Source organism: Copadichromis virginalis, linkage group LG23 (assembly GCF_057382275.1).
Source record: "Copadichromis virginalis isolate Kocher_CV1m ecotype Utaka linkage group LG23, C_Virginalis_male_GT1.1, whole genome shotgun sequence".
Lineage (NCBI taxonomy): Eukaryota > Metazoa > Chordata > Actinopteri > Cichliformes > Cichlidae > Copadichromis > Copadichromis virginalis.
The window spans coordinates 29152500-29173488 of NC_140639.1; the positions used below are offsets into that span (position 1 = coordinate 29152500).

Genomic DNA, 20989 nt, shown 5'->3' on the forward strand with positions numbered 1-20989 from the left:
TTTTGCATGACTTCACAGCTCATGCTTGCACACCACTTAGAGGAATTAAACCCCTATTTGCCTTAATCTTTGAACAACGCACAACCGTGCCAGCAAACAGAAAAGTTACTTTCTGCTGCTGAAGCTCACTGAGAGGCCCTCTGTCTGTGAGGCCAGTCATAAAAATATTGATTCTTTATGTATCTACGTGGACGTGCTTGATGGAAAGCTTGATTTGACGATGGCAAAGTGCCTTTGCTTGCCTTCCATTTCATTCCCGTGTATTGTGCCTTGGTGAGAATAGGCATGCAATCCAAGCAACACCTGCTCTCTTCATGTTTGTGAGCATTTTATCAAATATCCTTGGATTCCCTGAACATTTAGCTTAAGAAAAAAAAACTATTAAATTATTCTTCTATTGATGCTGGTTACAGTGCCATAGAAAAAGGTGTTATGAATGGGCCATTAGTGTGACTCAGAGTATATATCACAATGACATAGGCAGTGTGTGTGTGTGTGTGTGTGTGTGTGTGTGTGTGTGTGTGTGTGTGTGTGTGTGTGTGTGTGTGTGTGTGTGTGTGAGAGACAGAGAGAGAAAGCGAGAGGAAAAATCAGCACCATGGACAGATCCAGGTGGTTTCATATTGGAAAGCTACTGCATTCCTGGGCCTTCATTTTCTCCTGTTACCATAAACCATTAAAAGCAATGGGCTTTTATTTGAAGTAGGCTAGCATTAGAAGCAATTTATGGTAGATCCTGCTGGCACTAGTAAACTTCGTGCATTGTACTTTTAACAATGTGGTGATTGTCGACACGTTCTTGTGTCCTATCTGCACTCGCAACACTCTGATAAAGATATTCTTGATCTCAAAAGTTCACATCTTGGTTAAATAAAACATTTTAAAAAGAAAAAGTTAGCATGTGTTTTTGCCAGCTAGTACCAATGAAGGTACTGCACATGGGTCACAGTAAAAAACACAAATTCAGTTTGAAATTACAGTTATAGATTTTTATATGTTAGTGAATTACACATGGTAATATAAGGTGGATATTAAACATTACTCTGACCTATATTTACTGCTGTTGTATTTAAGTTTGGGAATGGCTGGCAAAGCCCAGAAGTTTGGTATAAATCCAGACACCCTCTGCACTCGTGGTGTCACAGCACCAAAAATACAATATGTTATTGTATTTTTGCACACCTCTGTTGCTTGTGAAGCTCGCACACAAGAATTTCACTCGCATGTACTGTACCAGTGTACCTGCACATGTGATGTGACAATAAAAGTGATTTGATTGATTTGATTTAAGCAAGCTGACATTTTTGAGCTGTGCTAATGGAAATTTGACATTCCCTGGCAACACAACATATTCTCCATATTCTGGTACAGATCATTCAATAGACTGGTGACTTTTTAATTGAAAAAACATGATTAAACTCACAGTATTTAAATACTGCCACTCAGTCTAAACACTAACAGAAGATGATATTTTCCTTTGCAGATGAGACTTGAACTCGGGTAGAAATCCTGTTAATACACAAGGTGTTGTATTCAGGTTTCCATCACTTGTTGTTTAGTTAAATATAGCACTGTGCAAAGTCTTCTGTGGATCTTGGCTACCTGTTGTTCTGTTATCTGTCAAGAGAAGATGGATAATGTTGAGGTCCAGGCTCCCCTACATCACATAAACATGAGATTAAGGAATTGTTTTTCCAAAGCACCCTTTTAAAAAAACAAAAAAAACAAAAAACCTTTAAGAACCAATTATTTTTGATTCAATCTCAAACTAAAACACGTTTCCCATGTTACAGGTCAGGTTTGAAATTTGAGGCAGTGACCAGAAACACAATTGTTTTACCTTTTTCATGAGGGAATGCAGCGTAGCTGTTTGTCTTTAAAAACAGAACAATAGAGGCCAATTGTTGGTACAGTAGTCCCAGTGAGACAAAATATGAAACAGAGGCAAATCAATGGCAAATAATGTCATCTTAGAAGGTCATACCTGGACCTTTTGACTTTGTCGATACAAACACACACTTGTGAACACACACCGTAATTACAGTAACATAGTAAAACGCACACAAGCCATCTGACATCTGTATAACATTTCTAATGATAAAATGACACACAAACTGCAATAATAAACTTACACACACCTGCACTTTGTCTCTCTGTGCCTCCCTAACATGTAAACTCTGCAGGCTACTAAGCGGTATTAAACCTCCCTGCCTGGCCACGCTGTGGTTTCCCCGACGCTAAGTGTCCCTCTCTCCTCCCTGCCCGGGGTGAGCAAAGGAGAAAATAAACAACTAAAGAGACAAACAGCAAGAGCCACTTAGAGCCAGTTAAAGCCAAGGCTCCTTCCCACAGCGAAGCACTTCCCTAGGGCTACTGATGTCTGCCTGCCACGGTGGGAGACATCCGGATAAAGAGACAGAGAGAGAAAGAGAGTCTGAGAGGGAAGCGGAATGAGAGAGGAACACAGAGAAAGGTTAAGAAGAAAAGCTTCAAATGGAGAGGAGAGAAGAAGATGGGAAGAAAGAGAGCAGGAAGGATAGGACTTAAAGAGAGAATCTCTCACTTTTGTTCTCCTCTGAAGCACACTGAGCCTCCCATAAGGCGAGGCGAGTCGCCCTCATGAGTAGTGGCAGTAACCTGTGGAGAGGAGACACTGATCTGAACAGAGCCTCGCTGATGAGCTAAGACACACATCTCTCCCCGCTGTGGGTAGTGGGCACAAACTTTCTGCTTTACACTCACTGTGAAGGACTAGATTTATTTTTTTAATTACCACATAAATCCTTCAATTTTTTTCTTCAGCTAAGAATGTCATTCTTTTCAAATCCCATGTAATGGGTTGAAGTTTTTAAGCGTTGAAGTACTTTTTTTTTCTCCAAAATTTGATTATAAAGTTTACATTTTTTATCAGCATAGAAAAATGGTACTGGTTAATATTTATTTAGCGACGACAAGTTAACATGCTTTTCTTTTTGTTGACTGGCTTTACAGTTCTGCTGTGCCTTATTGCTTATAGCTGGCATAAAGGTGCTAAATCCAACTATTTTACCATCACCTATTTTAAAAACATTAAAGTGGACATGAAACACTGCATGTATGAAGGTTAATTTACACCATGGCGCACTGCTCTAAAACAGTCTGTGAAGCTGGATTTATGAAATAAGTGCTTAAAGCTAAAGTTTTTAGAATATGTTTAGCGCTATCTTGTGCCAGTATAGAGCATAAAAGTGTGATGTCACCGAGTTGGTTGGCTGGGCACAGTTAATAAACTTACATTAGTTTATGTTAGCTAACCAGTGACAAAACCAATAGCTCAGTGGACAACGTGAGTTATTCTTAGTTCCCTTGTTTTCTGTTATCAGCTCTGTCACTAGTTTGCTAACATAAATAAATAACTAAAGTAACTCTCTAGCCGCAACCAATCAACCAACCGACCAACCAATCCAGTGACATAACCTTTTGAACTGGTATGAGATGATGCTAAACATGTTCCAAAAACATAACCACATATTTCTTAAATCCAACTTCACAGACAGCTGTTAAATCTCTGTCTGTTTTTGAGAGCAGGGCTCCATTCCCTAAAATAGCCTTTATCCATGTAGTGTTTCATGTCCACTTTAATATGTGTTGGTGTAAAAGTCTGAATTTTAAGGATTTTTGGAAATAATCAAAGGGTCCATTGTCCTCATCTAACGTTAAGTGAAACATTTTATTCTACTAAGGGTTCCCATTTTAAGGGTTATCAACAGAGATGGGCAGTAATCCGATTACTTTTTTCAAGTAACGAGTAAAGTAAGGGATTACTATTGCAAAAACGGTAATTAGATTACCGTTACTTTCCGTAGGAACGCTGCGTTACTGCGTTACTAAAACCGTGATTTTTTTGCAAGAATGTCTCATGACAGTGACGTAAGCAAGTGCGACGTTCGTGACACAGCTGTGTGCAGATCAACAATGGATCATATATTGAGTGCAGGAGACAGTATGAGCGTGCAGTGTTTAAAGCGTGGAAGTACTGACCTTACTTTAAGTTTGATTCCATAAAAAGTGACAAAAAAATTAGCGTCCGTTGTGCGTGGGAAGAAAACTTCTTGTTACAGCGAAAAAAAACAACCCTAAACTTCCAAGCAAATAAGTAATCAGTCAAGTAACGGGATTACTTTTTTGGGGAAGTAATCAGTAATTAGTTACTGATTACTCATACTCTCTAAGTAATCAGTAATTAGTTACTATTACTTTTTTTTAAGTAACTTGACCAACACTGGTTATCAATATATATAGCAAATTATTTAAGGACCTATTGTCACGATTATCGTTATTGTCACTCACAGCATTCTGACATTTCATCAGGACATGATGGCGTCACGTTTTAAAGCTCCTTAGCTTTAAAGTGTTTCAAGCTTAGAACACGATAAGTGCTTGGCCACCTACACATTACTGCTAAACTGACTTGTTGCCACAGTGGCATCCACAGTGAAATTCACAAATGTTTTTAAAGACAGATTGCATGGCTAGGTGCTTGATCTTACACACGTGCCTTTAACGCTGTGTGTATGACTCGCTGACATTAATAATTTGTAGCGAACAACCTGTGTTATTTATGTTTTTTGAACAGAATTTTTAATGAAATATATCACTTTCTATTTCTCTTTTATTTTGATTAGAATGAAGATTTAAGACTGGATGGGCCCCATTGAATTTTTTGTTTTTTAAGTGGGCTGTAGCACTCTTTGAAAGGGCGGAGAAGCTTGTACCAGTCTTTTTGTGTGTTTGCCTGCAAACTCCAACTACATGATCAGGAGGTGAGCAGTCAAAGTTGTCACACAGTTATATCTTAAGCCCCTGAAGGCTCTTATCCATATCTGATATTATATTGCTTAGCAAGTACCTACCAATGGGCTAAAGCATTGACTACAGATATATGCTCACAAAAGTTTGTATGTAGATTGTATAGAGAAATGCCGTGCATCCAGAGGTGATATTCTAAGTTTCGTGTGTAAAACTTTGTATTCAGTCATGCATGTTAAAATTTACCACAGGTTTCTACGCCTGTCACCACAAAAAGTATAACTTTTAGAAATCCATTGATTCTTTCTGATACAGTCTGTATTCTGTTACCAGCAACCACGTAGCAACAGACTAAAAATGATTATTAGCATTTATGAACCTTGAACACCCAAAAAAAGCCTTGTATCATCATACTAGTCTTTAAAATGTAACGTGTATGGGTTGTGACCAACGTCCATATGAGCCAAGGATTGAGGTTGTGTTGCATTTGTAGTGGGTGAGATAATTTGTACTTAATTATATGTAGGGGTTTAACTAAACCAATTCTAGGAATAAGATGCTGTTCAGTATGTTTAACTTCGGACATTTCAAAATACCATGAAAAAAGAAACCTTGTCATTTAGTGTTCACATTTCCAGGCAATTGGATTCTTTGATTTTAAAAGCTCTTCCACAGATACTTTTTAATATTAACTTTCTAGTTAATTAGTCAGATCATTTTCCCATCTTTCCCTCTTCTCTGTCGCTTCCCATTCTTCTTCTGTTGTCTTTCTCTGGTTTCATGCTTTTTCCATTATCTGCTCTCTGCACTCAGCCTTGTTTTCACCATTCCCTCCTGCCCTCTCCCTTCCCTTTTGTGTCCCCCTGACTGTGAACCCAAAGGTCACCTCTCCCCTGAGGCCCTGTTTACCTGAGCCACTTCCCTCTTTTTGACATTCAACTACTTAGAGACAGAAGGAGAAAAGGGAAGAACAAATTTAGCAATTCATTGCTCAGAGGTCGGTCGCTCTCCAAAACCTTAACAGGTATTGAAATAAAATGTCAGTTTTCTGCCAAAAGCTTTAATCACCAAAAAATAAAAAATAAAAAATCTAAACTAATGGCTCAGCATGGCCTCATCTTCCTTTTCCAGGCATTTTGCCCCAATGTTCAACATTCATACAATGGAAATCCATCATCTTTAACATTAGACAGAAGCAAGAAAAGGTAATTCTCTGGTCAAAAAAAAGTCTCGAGCTCACGTAAGAAATGATGAATTTAACATTTTTCCTTTCAGGCAGTAGAAATGTTGATTCAAAAGTGATATTAGCTGGAAATCTAACAAAAGGTCATACTGTAATGCCTCAGGGATGTTTTCAAGGAAAACATTTACATGAAGCTAAGTGAAGCTCCGTCCGCCTATAAGCAATTAGGAGACACTTTTCACTTTTGAAGAGTTTCTAAATTTTAAGGGTGTGTTATGAAAAAAAGAGAAAAGCTGGAGTGGCTACTTGAAAAATAAATCAACCTTGGATAAAAACATACAGCAATACCTCCTGGGATGACATGTATGTGCGCATTATGCACGAGTAGCTTTGTCCATCGCTCAGGCCCGACAAGTCGTCCTGCTTTGTTTAACCCTTTAAGACCTACCATAGAACCAAGTCCGCCAGAGCTTATACTATGTTTTTACATGCTGTAGTGCTGTAGTTTTTGGGAGCATTTCAAGTTGCTATACATCAATACAACCATTAACCATTATAGCCCAAATTTTAATAATATGTGCATAGTAATTACATACATTGCAAAAAAGTGCAATAAACTACAAAAAAATGTAAAATCATTTTTGTTTTTTTTAACATATATTTCTAGTTAGAGAAATTTAAGAGGCTTATCCCTCAAAACTGTAAATACAAAAAATTTTCACAAAATAGTTTCCCGCCACAGGAAATTTATTTTGAGTGTCTTCATAGTTTCATTTTTGAAATACACCAATTTTTATATACTGCAGGAAAAACGAAAATAAATATTATAATGCAAATTTGCAAAAAAAACAGCACATGCATCAAAATAAACAGTTTCCAGCAGTGCAATATGAGTCCTAAGCATCCCAGAAACGACACTGAAAGTCATAAAGTCAAAAATAACTTTAAAAAACACCATAAGGCTCATAAGGCCCTGATGGTAAAAAACTACATTTCCGCAAAATGACGTCACTTCCGGTTTCGGGCAGGACATGGAGGACACGCGATAGTTCACGCTGATGGTCGTAGGAAGTGTTACAAACAGCTGATCGGATCAGCAAAGCGTGTTTCTGGAAAATTATGTTTTTGTTGCTGCAAGTGCTTTTTATGCAGTTTTTGCAAAGATATATGTGGAAGGAAACCGTGACCGAGGACAAGCTGATGGCATAAGATGTAAGTACAACTCCTCCGGTTTTATATGCAAAAAAAATTATTGCGCTAGCTTACGTGGTTGCAGTGCTACCGGGATTTAAAAATAGTTAGGCAAAACAGAGCGTCCCTGCTCCGATTGGCTTTAAAGGGTTAAGAAGTGCTTTTAAAAATGTGTGATTTGGAAATGTAAATAACTTCATAACCTTTCTTTATGCATTAATGCACAGAGAGTATAAGAACACTTGTCTATGAAGTATGTAACCTGGATATTTTCAGATAACTGCAATCACTCGTGCTACTGTTCCTCTCTAATCATCTCCACAGCGTCTGTAACCTTCCAGAACATGCGACGCCAGCATGCGTGTCTTTGCTGTCACTTACACAGCTAACAGTGTGTGTTTATGTTGAGGGTTATGCATGCTGATGGTGACCCAGACCCCCACAGAGCCTCCCACCCTTCAGACCCTCCCCCTCCCAGGGCGAGGGCAGCAGGATGGGGTCAAACAGACAAATCTATCCCTCCTGCTCCATGGAGGCCTGCCCAGGGCCATTAGTATCCATTACCAGGAGGCACGGACACGCCACAGCCTGTGGTGCTTGTTCTCCAGCGCACACACATACTCGCACACGCATACTGTCAGCTAGCATGCAGCATATAAACAAGCATAATTACACAATAAAAGCATGAAACTCATGCATTCGCACAAGTATACAATTAGGCACTCAGATATGAATGAGCATGAAAGCGCCAAGAAATCCACACACGGGCAAACACACCTGACAGTGAAGCAGGCGTCCAGCAGCTTGCCACAGAGGTCCTAACTTCAAACAGACATTCTCAGAGGGGATGACCTTCTGGGAGTCTGTGGGGTGTGTTCATGTGTGTGTCTGTGAGTGTGAGAGGCTGATGAAGAAATTTAGAGCTGAACCGGCCACAAACAGTATGCACATAACTATCTGCCAAAAAGATGCAAGCTAAATGATTATAAATGGGCTGGAAGTTTTTAATGTTTGCTTAATAGAAGCATGAAAATGTGAACGAAGCATGAAAGAAGAATCAAATATTAGAAAAGTGGGAAGAAAGAAGTTTAGAAAGAGCCAGAGGAAAGATTACTGAGTCGTCACTGCATCCTTGGTTGCCCTCCGTTCACCGGCTTTTCCAACTAGTGTGTCGGTGTCTGTCGTGTCAGCTGTGGCTGCCTAACAAGCTTTATCCTCAACAGCCTATTATCTAGAGCATGGCAACTGGCCCATACCTGCAAGGTGTGTGTGTGTGTGAGAGAGAGAGAGAGATTCAGAGCGTTGCAGCTGTGTCATACCTGCAAGCGTCTTCGGGACACTTTCCTCTTGTCTAATGGTGCAGAAGAGGGGGATTGTGGGAGAGGTGAAGGACGAAACTGATATCTTCTTCCTCCCTCTTGTCTTTTCCCCTCCCATGTGAGAGGGAATGGTGGTGTGGATGTTTCTTCTTGCCTCCTTAGAGGGCACAGAGGAGATACGGTGCCAGAGGCCACGCGCACACATGAACAGCTGCTTGCATGAATGAATGCGTTCAGAAGACACACGTTAGGAATGTCAAGGACATTTCTTACTTATCCTGCACGACGCTTGATTAAAAGACGACAAAAGCAACCATCAAATATTGATGATCTGCAAAAATGTAGGCAGTGGCTCATTTGTAAATGCCGTAATTCTTTTTAATGTCCAAACACATTTTATGTGCGATATCCCTAAAAATTTCACTAAGGTTAGCATTTTCTATATGTACATGCACACACAATTACGGAGCATTGCTTTTATTGCATGTACACACAAAGCCGCATACATATATAGTCTGATGTATATATTTTGCTATTTTACAAGTTTGCTGTAAGTTCTTGCAAATTTATTAACATTTAAAAAACTAAAATCTAACATGTTCGTAAGTATTTAATCTTTGCCCAATAACTTGTTGAAACCTCAAGTATGATGCTAAAAGTTTGGCATTCCTATTTTTGGGCTGTTTCACCCATTCTTCTTTGCAGAACCTCTCAAGCTCCATCAGGTTGGATGCTCAGTGTCGGTGCACAGATCTCTTCCAAGATGTTCAATTAGGTTCAAGTCTGTGTCCTGGCTGGGTCATTCAAGGACATCAAAGAGTCGTCCACAAGCTACTCCTTTGGTAACTTGGCTGAGGGTCATTGCCCTGTTGGAAGATGAACCTTTGCCCCAGTCCGAGCAGGCTATCATCAAGGATGTCTCTGTACGTTGCTCATACATGCTAACCCTCCCGATTTTTCTGAGAGAATCCCGAATTTCAGTGCCCCTCCCAAAAATCTCCCGGAGCCACCATTCTCCTGAATTTCTCCTGACTTTCCACAACAAAAATGCAAAACCATATCCCAGAATTCATAGCGCGGCCCAGCCAATTCCAGTTTCCAACAATGGCGGCAGCTACTTAGTTTTTATATTACCCTTATTACTCTTTCTGGGTCGCAAAATAAACTTTTAGCAGAAGTTTCACTCCACAGAGAGAGCTTGTGACGTAATTCTGGAGGCCGTCACAATCACTCACTTCCGGCCTACCGGGCTTTCGGAGTACCTGGCCCACTTTGACAATGAAGGCCGGGTCCTCAGGTAGATGCAGCCTCTGAATTTGGACAGCCCCAACTGGGGGACAGTAATAATGGTGACATTTAACTTACTTTAAATAAATAATTTGAAATAAACAAACACTGTAAAATTTAAGTTATTTGTTTATGTATATTTTCATATTAGCTCATAATTCTTTTTAAGTGTATACAACATTTATGTCGAAATACGGAACATGCGTACATATATTCTTGATTCAAGCACTGAGTAAAAAAGTTTTCTTCTGGTCTAAAGACCAAATTGAAAATCTATATCCTTTACTTCCTAAACTGAGATGTGTTTAATACCAGTGAATCCTCTCAGCTTACATTTTTGACACTGCTTCTTCTATTGGTCAACACACCTCTGGGATGTGTATTAATATTACAATCCTGATGTTTTGCTCTTGAATAGACTTTGTTGTAGTTTTGCATATCAAAAGTATGCATGTCATTAACCGAGACAGCCAAATCATTTATTTATTTAGATTTAGATACCCCCCGTGTTGCAGGTAGAACATTTGTGCGCTGCAGACTACTGACATCTCAAATGTGGTTTTAAAGAACCTCTCAGAGTAAAGAAATGAGATAAGAAGGGTAAAATAACTAGTGAATCACTTGCAGTAAAAAATTTTAAGTGCTTGAACCAAACACACTGATGCAAAGAATCAAAGTATACACCATCAAATGGGTTAGATCTGCTGCTACAGGCACAAAAACTACCTGTGAATAAAAATCAGGGTGATGATAATTTGGAAAAAAACACCAAGGTAACCAGGTAGCGCTTGATGCTTCTCATTTATGCGTTCTTGTTCTTTGCCATCCCTCCTTTCTATCTCTCTTTCTTCCTTCTCTTCGCTCACCGTGACCAGAAGAAGTTCTTCTGCACTGGTGCCCGTCCACTCATCCTTCCAAGCAGAAAACTCTCATGTGCACGCACATATACACACATGCAGACCAACAATCCCCCACCTACTTACACACACCTCCAAAGCACATACGCACATTCACCTACCTCCCACCCACCCCACACACACACTCTACATGCGTACACACTCGCCACCGGCCACACCAGTGGAGGCCTTAGGGCTCAGCCATCTGCTGCCCACCCAGCCCATCTCCCCCCCTCTGTAGTACCCACCTTCCCAACATATGCAGCCCTTGCCCTGGGTAAGGTGGCAGGGGCACTGGCCCTAGCCCTGGCCAAGAGAAAGGGGTGAAGGAGCACATATGTAGCCCAGACGGTGTGTGTGTGAGCGCGAGGGGAGGAGGGAGGGGAGAAAAGACACAGAGACAAATCAAGGATTAGATGGCTCTCTCCTTGAATCTCTACATCTATTTCTCGCTCTGTCTCACCCATATGGCTTGTTTCTTGCATGTTCACACCAGCTCAGTGACCACCAAGGTCGCACCCTACAAAGGGCTAGTGAGGCCTCAAGCGAGGCAGCTGAGAATGAAGCAGGGAGAGGTAGACATGGCGAGAATGAGGGGGGCAGGAGCGATGGTGGGGGTTGGCATTGTCGCTGAGACACCTCCTTTTTTTTCACACCCCCTTTTTTCCTATCCTTCATTTCCTCTGTCTGTCTCTTCCCTCTGTTAAATCTTGCCTCGGGGCATTCTCCACCACAAAAGGCAGGGGGAAAAAAACGAGTGTGGCACTTTCATCCTCCCATCATCCCTTCCATCCATCTACCCGACCTTGTGTCTTTACGGATAAGATGTGTGTATGTGTGTGTTTGTGCGTGTGTGAGTGTGCAAAACAAGTGATGTGACAGCAATGGTGGGCATTTTGTTTCAACGCTAACATTAATTACATTGACTATTCCAAAGTCGTCCATATTTCATGAGCGTTCTTTTGCATGCCGGGGCAATGCACCACTCACCTATTCTCTTTAGTCTTCCGGTGCCTCTTTACACGTTCCAGGAAACCCAGTGCTGCTGTCAGTATCGGCTTAGGTTAGAAATCCAACAGGGAATTGGGCCAAAAATACTTTGGAAAGCTGACAAAATGCTGTTGCGGTAACTGTAGTGGTCCAACTATTTTAAAGTTCAACTTTATGTGGGAATAATGCAACATTGTAACTGCAGTTAAAATGCAACATTTTTTTAATGTTAATGGAAAAAAAATGTTTTGATAAATGTAATCGTGTATTGTTAGTATGTCAGTTTGTGGCTAACAATAGCAGCAGACGCACTCTGTTGGCTGCAAAGGAAACAGTAACAAATCCCTTATTATGTGTTGGCAGGAAAAAAATATGAGTTAATCTCCACAGCAAATAATAACTAACAAAAAGGGTTTTGGGACCATTGTTTAAAATCTTCACGTTTAGTAAAGCTACTATTTTAAGTATTTATTAGCCTACAACTTAATGGTGCAAAAACATAGTAACAAAAACACTGAAACTAGAGAGACAACTTTAACATTATAGGGCCCAGATACATATTTTCTCATCTTCGTCTTTCGGCTGCTTCCTTTAAGGTCGTCACATCATCTTCCTCCATCTCATCCTATCACTTGTATTCCTCGCTGTCACATGTCTTTTTCTACATTCATGAATCTTCTCTGTAGTCTTCCTCTTTTCCTCCTGCATGGCAGCTCCATCTTCAACATCCTTTATCCAAAATATCGACCATCCCTCCTCTATACATGTCCAAAGCAAGTCTGTTACTTCGTCTTTCTAAGTCATCTCCACACACTCAGACCATGCTGTCTCCTTCACCTGTCTTGTGCACAGTCCATTGCTTTGGATGATTGACCTGGTTGCTCCTCGCTGCTTCACCTTTCCACCTGTCTCTCATTCAGTCACATGTTTTGTCTTACTTCTACTGATTTTCATTCCTCTTCTCTTCAGAGCATGCCTCCACCTTTCCAGGCTCTCTTCCGCTTGTTCCCTACTTTTACTGTGATCCAAACATCACAGTCATGAAAACTCCAGCGTGACCTCATCTGTCAGCCTGTCCATGGACAATGCAAAGAAAGTTTCTCAGGGCCAATCCCTGATTAATTCCACCCCCACATGGAAGCCATCTGTCATTCCTACCGTACTGTACCTACCTCACCTCTGTCTCACTGTCCTCAAACATGTCCTGCACCAGTTCTCTGTCACTCCTGACTTCCTCATGCATCACCATTGTTCCTCTCTTGGTATCCTATCAACTGCTCGAGATCCACACACAGAGTGTAAATCCTTCTGCCATTCGCTAAACTTCTCCATCAACACTCTCAAAGTAAACATCACATCTGTAGCGCTGTACTGCTGCTCACTCACCATCACTCCTTTTAAATCTAGCTTCACCAACTCTTTCCCATAGCCTCATAGTGTGGCTCATCAGCTCTATCGCTCTGTAGTTACTACAGTTATGAACATCTGCTTAGGTCCATATAGTATGTTGAAAACCTCACAATTAATACTGAAGAGAATGTAATTTGTCAGTTTGCTGGGGAAGAAATTAACAGTGATTAGCAGTGTAAGCTGCTGTAAGTACCATGAAAGTAAATTTTATTCTGTATAAAACCTCTAAGCAACTCCAGACTCTAGGAGAGGGTCATGAGCTGCTATGAATGTCCATGTATGAAGGTTTTTTGGCAATTCATGCAACACTGTGAGCCTATCTTCCAGATATTCAACAATCAACTGTAAGGGAGCCTAAGGATATGTGTCTAGGAACAGCACCTCAGCCTCTGTCATTAACATCAGCACGATAGCTGGGCACCAGGAGCTTCATGGCATGGGTTCCATTGCCAAGCAGCTTCTTTAAGTGTAATGTGTAGATCGCCCAGATCCTTTGTAGATATCATATAAGTTGTTTCAAAGTTCCACTGTAAGGTTAATACTTTTCCATTATTGCACCGTTAGATGAAATTTAGTTCCTCTTTTTCTCTCTGACAAGGTGGTAAAAGAGAAAATCACCCTTCTCTCTCCATCTTCTTTTTTTATGTGAAAAACATTAAGGTGGTACATAGATGTGGAGAAAAAAAGGCAAGCTGGAAATAATTGTGTGTATGTGACAGTTGCGGTGTGGTGTTTGTGCACATGCGTGTGTGTGTGTGTGTGTGTGGCTGCTTCTGATGGATCAGTGATTAAATAAATCATAGTAACCTTTCCTGTAACCTTTCCCCCTCCCTCCCCAGCCCCTGTATGACCTTACAAGACCTACACACATTAAAGACTCTTCTCTTCTCCTTCATCTCTCCCTCTTCCTACTGTAAGTCGACCCCTCCTTATTCTTCATCTTTTTTTACATAACTCTCTGTCTCGCTTCCTTTTTACTTTGCGTAGTTAAATAATGTCACATTAGTATTACACAAATTGCTCTTTAACCTTTTATAGTAAATATTAAAGGCATAACACAAAAACTGAAACATTTCATCTTAAGTCCCTTGGATGAGTGACGAAACATTTATCTCACTGAAAACGTTACATCCAGATGAACAGAATCAACTTTTTTGGATTTCCTTACCTGGATGATTGAGCACGCACAAATACATTAAAAAATATATAACTTACTTTTACTACTTTATTTATTTTATTGCTTTATATTATTTACTTTTGTTACTTTATGTTACTTAAATAATCAGACCCCGTCTTATCTTAATGACCTTGTAGTACCATATCACCCCATTAGAGCACTTTGCTCTCACACTGCAGGCCTACTTGTTGTTCCTAGAGTATTTAAAAGTAGAATGGGAGGGAGAGCCTTCAGTTTTCAGGCCCCTCTTCTGTGGAACCAGCTTCCAGTTTGGATTCAGGAGACAGACACTATCTCTACTTTCAAGATTAGGCTTAAAACTTTCCTTTTTGCTAAAGCATATAGTTAGGGCTGGACCAGGTGACCCTGAATCTCCCTTAGTTATGCTGCAATAGACATAGGCTGCCGGGGGATTCCCATGATGCATTGAGTTTTTCCTTTCCAGTCACCTTTCTCACTCACTATGTGTTAATAGACCTCTCTGCGTGAATCATATCTGTTATTAACCTCTGTCTCTCTTCCACAGCATATCTTTTATCCTGTCTTCCTTCTCTCACCCCAACCTGTCGCAGCAGATGGCCCCGCCCCGCCCCTCCCTGAGCCTGGTTCTGCTGGAGGTTTCTTCCTGTTAAAAGGGAGTTTTTCCTTCCCACTGTTGCCAAGGTGCTTGCTCATAGGGGGTCATATGATTGTTGGGTTTTCTCTGTATGTATTATTGGTCTACCTTACAATATAAAGCGCCTTGAGGCGACTGTTGTTGTGATTTGGCGCCAAGGTTATTATCGTTAACGAAAACTAACGAAATAACGAAAACTAGAAGTGAAAAAACATTTTCGTTAAAGGAAATAAAAATAAAGACAAAAAAAGGAAAACTAACTAAAACTGTAATGAGTTTTCACAAAACTAACTAAAATTAACTGAATTTATAGCAAAAATGTGTTTAGCTTTCATTGATGTGTGCGTGTCATACAATAGTCAAGGGTGAAAATGAAGTTTAGTTTCCAGATTTTTTCTTGCTGTCTCATTATGCCAGCAGGTGGCAGTACGTTAGTCGAGTCGTCTGTATTGCTGCTCCGTCCACGCGCAGAATCATGTCAGGAACAGTCGGGAGAAAGCGCCAGAGTCCAATTTGGGATTACTTTGAATATGACTGTGTTTTGGATAAAGCAAGTGTCTTGTAGTGGAAAGAGACAAATTATGAGGGACATTTCTAAAGGGAAAAAAAATCCCACAAACCTTAAAGTGCACTTGAAAAGCTCACACAAGAAGGCTAACCTAGCTTACCTTGAGAAGGGAGCACACTCAACCCTCATCCCCAGAAAACAGAAGCTAACCCCAGGCAAGGCAGCGTGATGCATCCCGAGACAACAGGACTGGGACATCTACATAACTGTGTGAGTCAATTGCCTTCAAAAAGTTTATCAATTCACTTGGACCAAAATTACGAACACCCGGTGCTGCAAGAGTTAATAGTCTCATTGGGGCCAAGATATACATTTTATAGTTTCCTGGTATCAATGGTTGTTCATCTGCCTTTATTTATTTATTTAAAGAACCCATAGGTGGGAATGTGAGTTGTCTGTCTCTGCGTGTTAGCCTTGTGACAGACAGGCGACCTGTCCAGGGTGCAGGGTATGGTAGCTGGAATAGCAACATACCCAAGGATAAGCAGAAGAGCATGACTGATATGATGAAACTGGGATTTTGTTACACTTAATTATTGCAAACACAACTAAAACTATAACTGAAACTAATCAAAACTACACTGTAAAAAAAAATCTGTCAAATTTACGGTAAAATACCGGCAGCTGTGGTTGCCAGGAATATACCGTGTAAAAAATGTGGAATCTGTAAAAGACAATACGGTATACTGGTTTTGTAACCCTAATTTTTAAGGTAGACAACGTATTATTTTACCAAAATCATGATAGAAAAAAACCAAATATATTTGTCAATTATACAGCAATTTAATGTAAAAAATGCAACTTTCCATAGCTTTTTACGGATATTTGCAGTAAAAAAAAAGTAATAATATAATAATATTTACAGTAATTTGTTGTTAATTTAACAGTAATAGGATAGACCCTATTATTGTAAATAACTGTAAAAATAACAGAAATATGTTAAACCTTATTAAAACCTTTGACAGTAAAAAACACAGTGAAATTGTATAACAAATTACAGCATTTTATTTTGACCAGATACATTTTACGGTAAATTCCTGGCAACCACAGCTGCCGGTATTTTACCGCTAAAAATACAGTACAATATGAGGAACATAAATGGTTTACCGTACATTTTACATTTGCAACCGCTAAATATAGAAAAATCTAAAGATGCTCATATACAACCAAGGTAGAGAATATTACTGATAAACAATGAGAAAATTTGACATACCATTTGAAAACAGACTAAACATATTATTTTCTCTATTCCTACAAAACAGCATAGATCTTGAGAATACAGCATGTGTCCATATATATGGCTGGTAATCCATGGAGGAATGAATAAACATGAAACAAAATATTACCTGCCCCTGACCTATCAACAGTAATGAGTCACTGGGTCCTGCCTTGGTGAAGGAAAGGACTCGGTGGAGTTTCTAATGCGCATGGTGTTGAAGATACAAGCTCTGCAGGAGTACTTCAATGTCCATCAGGAGTTCACTTTGGACTGGCAGGATCCCCTCTGCAGCAAAAAAAATGGACAAAGTTTGATCAGTGCTTGAGCAAAATGCACAGAAATGAACAAAACGTGCTGCCAAAACCAGATCTAATGATAAATGATTTCTTAAGTGTAAAATATACAGTTTTTAAAGGATAGCTATTGTCAAAATGCAACCTGGGCTGTTTTTTTCAGTTTTTTTTTTTTTTACTGTAAACGAGACAAACATATATCTAAAAGCATAATTACGACAAACAAGCCGTTTTTGAGATTGACCGTGATTTTGTTTTGTGGTCAATAGCCAGTGAATGGGAATACTAGGGGGCCGGGGCATAAATTTGAGCACATCAAAATCGATACAGTAAAAAAAACAAAAAAAAAAAAAACAGCCCAGGTTGCGTTTTGGCAATAGTTATACTTTAAATCTACTTATGTAAAAGTTATACATAGACAACGCAGCCCTAATCACAATCATAATTTGTTGGAAAACGTATTTAAGTTTCGTATTGATTTATCATAGAACTTGAAGTTAATGGCTGAATGCATGGTGATGAGACCTATCATTCAATCTACATTTTATAGCGTATGAAACTGCTCACCTGGACATGAACCTGAGCTCGGCTGATTAAGATTAGTGTCTCCTGTCCATCTTTCTTTAGCAAAACTTGAATAATACCACTGCTTACCTCTTATTGAATCTTTGGGTGCAGACTTAATTGAAGAGCCTCGTATAAACAGGCAGGGTGTGATGTTTAGGGAAACCAAAGAATACAGCCGCCATCATTTCTGCCAGAAGACTCATTGGGTGCAACGAAGCTTTCATTGTGGACTGGCTAGATACCTTCTGCATTCAGAAGGAAAACAAGAAGGGCATACACCATAAACAATAATAACTGACAAAAATAATGAGACAAGAAATTAAAGTAACAAAATAAGTGCAAATCAAGTTTCCCTGTGTTACAGTGTAGCTGAATGTTTTTCAACAATTTGATTTACGGTAAAACACATACCAAATATTTCCAGCCAAGGTTTGTTTCAATCTTCAGCATTTTTTTCCTGCCATTGTCTTGAAACTGTTTCATCTGTCTCTCTCATTTGATGCTGTTTACAAAAACAAAACAGCAATATTGTAAAGGGAAAAAGGAAAATTAATTTAATGGAAAAAAAAAGATTATGACCTGAAATCTCACCATTTCCTGAGAGTCACAGGTCCTTTGAGTATCCTTATGGTTTCTGCTCAAATTCAGTGTCTGAAAAGGGCAGGAACAAAACAAACCTTTTTAATCATAATAAAGACAAAATAAGATTTAGAGACAGACGACAAAGAAATGTGTAAAATATCTTCTTGAATCTGTTTACTTTACTAACCTTGAAAGAGACTCTTGGGTCTTAGCTGTGCCACCACCCTTAAACCTTAAAACAGATGGAGACGATATGCTGGCCTGGCTTGAAATTTCCATATTTGGTGCTGTAAAACAATATCACAAACAATAGATTAATTGTACTTTTTGGACCTTGGCCAAAGCATAATAGAAAAAACAGAAAGTCCTTCATGGCTATTGTGCAATGAAATCATAATACTTACTGGTTTGTTTCTCAGATGTCTCCACTCCTAATGATTGTAGTGCCTCCAGTACAATTTCAAGGATTGAGGCAGACAGGTCCGGCAGCACCTTAGTAATGGAACTCCTTATGCTGCCCCCCATTTCCAAGATGTCTGATAAAAGAATGTGAATAAAGGTCAATTTACACCAAGTGGTACCTTTGGTCTTAAAATATGAAGCTGATCTTGCTTGATACTACACTTTTATACAGTGTTTCGTAAGTACCAAACTAACAGCACCATTATTGTGACAGCACACTGTGTTTCAGTGGAACCATTTGGTACCCATACTTCATGTAAGATGTTAATGGATAGAAATCAATTAAGTCAATGGGTTTTGACCAAAAAAATCATTTTATTTAAAACAGCTTACTATCACTTATGTCACACAGAACATCAGCAGGAGGCTCAGTAGAGGGCTCTTCTGATTTCTGCCACAGATCAGACTCTAGCAGACATCTCAAAGTCTCTCTTAAAGGCACATAATAGGCAAACCTATCTTTTCTGTTTTCATCTCTCCCTAAAAATATTTTCTTTGGTTCCGCATAGTTGAAGGCTTTTTTAAAGATCTGAGCTCTGGAGTGCACTGTCCTCAATGGCCCGGTATGACATGCAGAAAAAAGATCATAGCTTTTGACAGACTCACAGACTTTGTTGATGTCCTCCTCTGATAATGATGTGTCATCTTTTAACAGTGATGCAAGTTTACCCAAACTGTATGTCTGTCCCAACTCATGCATGTTCTGCATTTCCTCTACAATGTTCTGTATGGTTGAAGCAGGCAGTAGAAACTGACCCTGCAATTTTAAGTAGAATAGTGAAACGTTTCTCAGAAAAAGATCACAGAATTCAGGGGGCATTTCCATGTTATCTTCATGTGTAATAGACTGTGCAGCAGTCAAGGGTACAAAGTCATCTGATGTGGTTGGAACAGATGATGATTGACATGCAGACTCTCTATATAAATCACCAATGCTGCTGTCTGAAAACTCTGTGTTTACGTGACATGTGAGCAGTAAAAGATGATTTAACTCTAAAGGTATTTGTGCATCCTCTTACTGGACAAGTGACCACGTGTCCTTCCACAATATGGCTCTTCAGATGAGCTATTAACTCTTTAGAGTTCTGACACTGACGTTCACACATCGCCATTGCACATGTAAACGAAGAAACCACCACCACACCAGTGACATGGGTGGGGGCAGTGTCTTCGGTAAAAATGAGCCTTAAACGCGCCATACCTGGTGCATGTCTGCTTGCAGCCTGCTTCAATACACCGAAAGAAACAACGTGGCTCATTCCGATGCAGTTTACAATGAAGCACGTAGCCCCTTGATGACTGAACTACCTTACCACAGAAATTACACGTTAACATAACTCCATGTACTTTGGTAATTCCTCCCTAGCGAATTAAGCACGCCATATACAGAAACTAATCCAGAGCAATGCTTCCCTCGCAACAGTAATGCTAACTCAACTCACAAATGCTAACTAAATTCACAACCTCACTCATAAAAAACGAACTGCTAAAATTATCTATAAACGCTGGGCTGGTGGATTTTTATAACAGAGATAACTTGAAGTTGCATGTACTCACCTCACCTCGAACTAATTGTAAGCTGCCAGGATGTCTACAAATTCCGAAGATGCTGTGGTCCAAGCAGCAATAAATGGCGCTAATATACGAGTTCAAAACTGTGTCCGTTAGCGAAGCCAACTTGAGTCTCCTGCATGAAAAAAAGAGCGGTTGGCACACAGCTCAGCAGCGCACCGCGCTATTGGTCATTTTCAGGTGACGTCATCCCGCAATGTAACGTCGCTCTTTGTTTCTTTAGGAGGTTCGAATTTGATCAGAAGTCACGTCTGCAGACCGCTGCAGCCACGTCTTACCTTGCTTCCCCTTTTTTTGGTGAAATGGTTCGCTCATACTGCACAATGTTGCTACCAGATTTTTTTTCTCTGCAATTCGAACGTAAAACGTCTGTACACAGTTTACCAGCAGTTTAGCTACCAATCAACAGCGATCACACAAATTCAAAATTTAAGGCCGACCCACTTAAGGTGGTCTGATAATATGGCGTGAAACACAACAACATATAGTTGTTTTAAAATAATAATTAAAAAAGATTATTGAAATCAATTTTATTCACAACCATAAACTTTATTTTTAACATCTTCTTTTGCTGTTAATTTTTTTATCAGAAGGTTAACAATGATATACTGCAGGCCTAACTTTTAATCTGTATATCAGTATCTGAATTTTAAAATAAAAAAATACTATCAGTTTTATTGTCTTTCACTGCTGATATTTGCTTTTTTTTTAATGGTATGTACTGGTTGTATTATTACGGTGGACCCTATTTTTTAACATCTTGTTTCTGTAAAAATGAATGTTTTTGTTTGCTTAAAAATCTACAGCTTTATACTGTGAATTCCAATGTGCACAACCCCAAAAGATGTAGTTTTACTCAAATAATACCG

At 39.5% G+C, this 20989-nt stretch overlaps 1 long non-coding RNA gene across 3 annotated transcripts; it reads right to left on the reverse strand.

The window, feature by feature from the left end:
• Positions 1-16188: 16188 nt before the first annotated feature.
• On the reverse strand, positions 16189-20611 carry LOC146681111 (uncharacterized). 3 transcript variants are annotated; one of them, XR_014918118.1, is made up of 8 exons: positions 20399-20611; positions 20106-20235; positions 18491-18622; positions 18274-18373; positions 18096-18155; positions 17916-18006; positions 17592-17749; positions 16189-16929 (listed from the first exon to the last, which is right to left on the reverse strand). It is a non-coding gene; the product is annotated as an uncharacterized LOC146681111 (long non-coding RNA). The 3 variants fall into 3 exon arrangements; XR_014918119.1 differs by lacking the exon at positions 20399-20611 and having other exon boundaries at positions 20111-20270; XR_014918117.1 differs by lacking the exon at positions 20399-20611 and having other exon boundaries at positions 20106-20270.
• Positions 20612-20989: the final 378 nt, after the last annotated feature.